The sequence below is a fragment of the Limulus polyphemus genome, unplaced genomic scaffold, assembly GCF_000517525.1.
Source record: "Limulus polyphemus unplaced genomic scaffold, Limulus_polyphemus-2.1.2 Scaffold8153, whole genome shotgun sequence".
Classification (NCBI taxonomy): Eukaryota; Metazoa; Arthropoda; class Merostomata; order Xiphosura; family Limulidae; genus Limulus; species Limulus polyphemus.
In genome coordinates this window covers 19,584-21,889 of record NW_013673763.1, presented here as the reverse complement: position 1 = coordinate 21,889, position 2,306 = coordinate 19,584, and the positions used below count along the sequence as shown (strand labels likewise).

General features: G+C 33.1%; 1 protein-coding gene across 6 annotated transcripts in view; it reads right to left on the bottom strand.

Annotated features, from left to right (window-relative positions):
- The window catches only part of LOC111083093, an 8,665-nt gene extending 8,368 nt beyond the window's left edge, over nt 1-297 (bottom strand). For 3 of the 6 annotated variants that reach the window (XM_022379343.1, XM_022379344.1, XM_022379345.1), the window contains exon 1: nt 98-290. The gene's annotated coding sequence lies outside the window, so the exon portion shown is untranslated. Of the gene's footprint in view, nt 1-97 lie in introns of all 6 variants that reach the window. The other 3 variants (XM_022379347.1, XM_022379348.1, XM_022379346.1) reach the window with 2 other exon arrangements.
- Nucleotides 298-2,306: the final 2,009 nt, after the last annotated feature.

Genomic DNA, 2,306 nt, shown 5'->3' with positions numbered 1-2,306 from the left:
AGACAGTGTTTATTACACTTTGTAGGAACTTTGCCTTATGCTATTCTTGGGGAGTACCACCACATACGTGAACTGTATCCAACAGTCATATATTTACCATGATTGTTACAGGATGTACAATCACAAGACACTATTTCGAATAACATGGCCTTTAATGTTTCCCCATGGAAGCGGAGAACCTCATATAGCGACGTATTTAAGACCTTAACCGATCTAAAACCAACACCCAACGCTAATGCACACGCCGTTACAGTCTCTGGGTATAGTATTGTTAATATAATTGGTGTCAGGTTTACCTTACTTTGCTTCATAGAACTTTGTTACAACAATAGTCTGGATCGGAGACCACGTGGTCGTAACATAATATCGTATAATAGGAAGCGAGACGATATATGATATAGCTGGTTATTTAAGTATGTGTAGATATTTAGTGAATCAAAGGTTGAGAATGAATAGAAAACGTATACTTCAGGCATAGAAACGATGAACTGTTGTTATAGAAGAGCTTTGACTTTAACATTAAACATGTTTTCCATCAAGTTTTCTTCAAAACTGAAATTAAATTAACTTTGTGTAATTAGTAAATTAAAAATCACCATGAAACGAGGTTAAAAGGTAAAATTTGGAATGTTTAAATTCTTACTGTTCTGTATTACTTCCTAATACCGCTATAAATATGACAAAAATATTTACTTACAGACTCCAGTATTGTGTCTTTCTTTTTTATACAAAACTATTTTGGCGAAAAATTAGAAGTTATATTAATCGTCACAGAACGTATAACATACCAAGCCTAACAATAAACACAGTTAGTTCACTGAGATGAAAACAACTATTAATCAAATTATATTTATTTTTATATAACCACTGTTCTATTTGTGCGCATGCTCACTACTTAATAAGTTTAGATGTACAGGTATAACAATGTAAAACTTGTGTTTAGAGAAGAGATGGCTTCGAGGATTACTGTAAATGTAATTCTATTACTGTAAGTGTAATTCTCTTTTATATTCTTTAGTTATACAAGTCCCTCTATATATTAGGACAGAAACAAAACTGAATGACGCAACTATTTCTCGACACGGCAGTGACATGAGACATTAAACAATATGTTTCAAAGGGACGGTGGTGGTAAAATATACAAGTGATTATAAAAGTCTTTCTCTGTAAACGTTACATAAAATATTGAGGGTAACGTAACCTGTTTCAGCTGGCTTTTTCTACATTGTTATTCATTAGTGATGTTTAATTCAACTGAATTAGGGATAACAGTTGGAAATGAAGTATAGTAGTACGTAACAATAGGATAGACAGAGAAGTATACAAACGTAGCCGTCAATTGCACACTTGTTTTTTTTATACATGTGTTGAACTGGCACGAAATTATTTTCTATCATATATATGTAAGCACATAGCTTATATTAGGGATAAAATGGTTCAAAATGAAATACAGGAGTAAGTAACTGTAAGATAGAGCGAGAAATGTGAAAACGTAGCCATCACTTATACACTTGTTTAAATATGTATGCGTTGAACAAATACGAAATTACTTTACTAACATGTATAGGACAATAATTCATATTAGTTATATGTTAAAGTACACTTGTTTTTTCAGCGGCGGTTTTCAGTGCTTATATCGATAAATTTCGAAACTCGATAACCAAGGTGGTCACAGCACAGATAACCCATATGAGTAATTAGGTGTAATTATATGGCATGCCACCAGAGGGCGAAACGTGTGTTGATTTCAGGAATGGGGAGGAGATGACGTTCACTTAGTGGCACTAGAGGGCGCGTTACAAGTAACACTTGCTAAGCGGCCAAGACAAGCGGAAGTTGTCATGCCACCATGACACTTGACGACCGAAGTAAATCAACTGACCTTATCTTTATCGTAACAAAATATTAAAATTAATAACTTAATCTAATTTCATAACCCTGTGTTTCTTGTTTCGTTTTATACATAAAACATTAAATCTACTGTTTTAGTCTTACGAAGTTTTTAGTTTTCTCTTACATACAACTTACAAAGGCGGATGGTATTTCTATAAACTGATTGTGTTATTATGGGCGAATGATGCTACAATGTTAGCATCGTTTGTAGGATCATTGATTAACCAATAGTATTTGACTAACATACTTTTACAACTATCCGTCGCTTTATGTATAAAACATTTCACTATTTCATTAGTTCTAAAGTTTTAGCTTCTATTTTTAACATCCATGACATACTTTTGCTGTTTCTAGAGCTATATAGTGCTACCATCACATTTAACGTACTGATCATAGTTGTCGCTTCTATATCT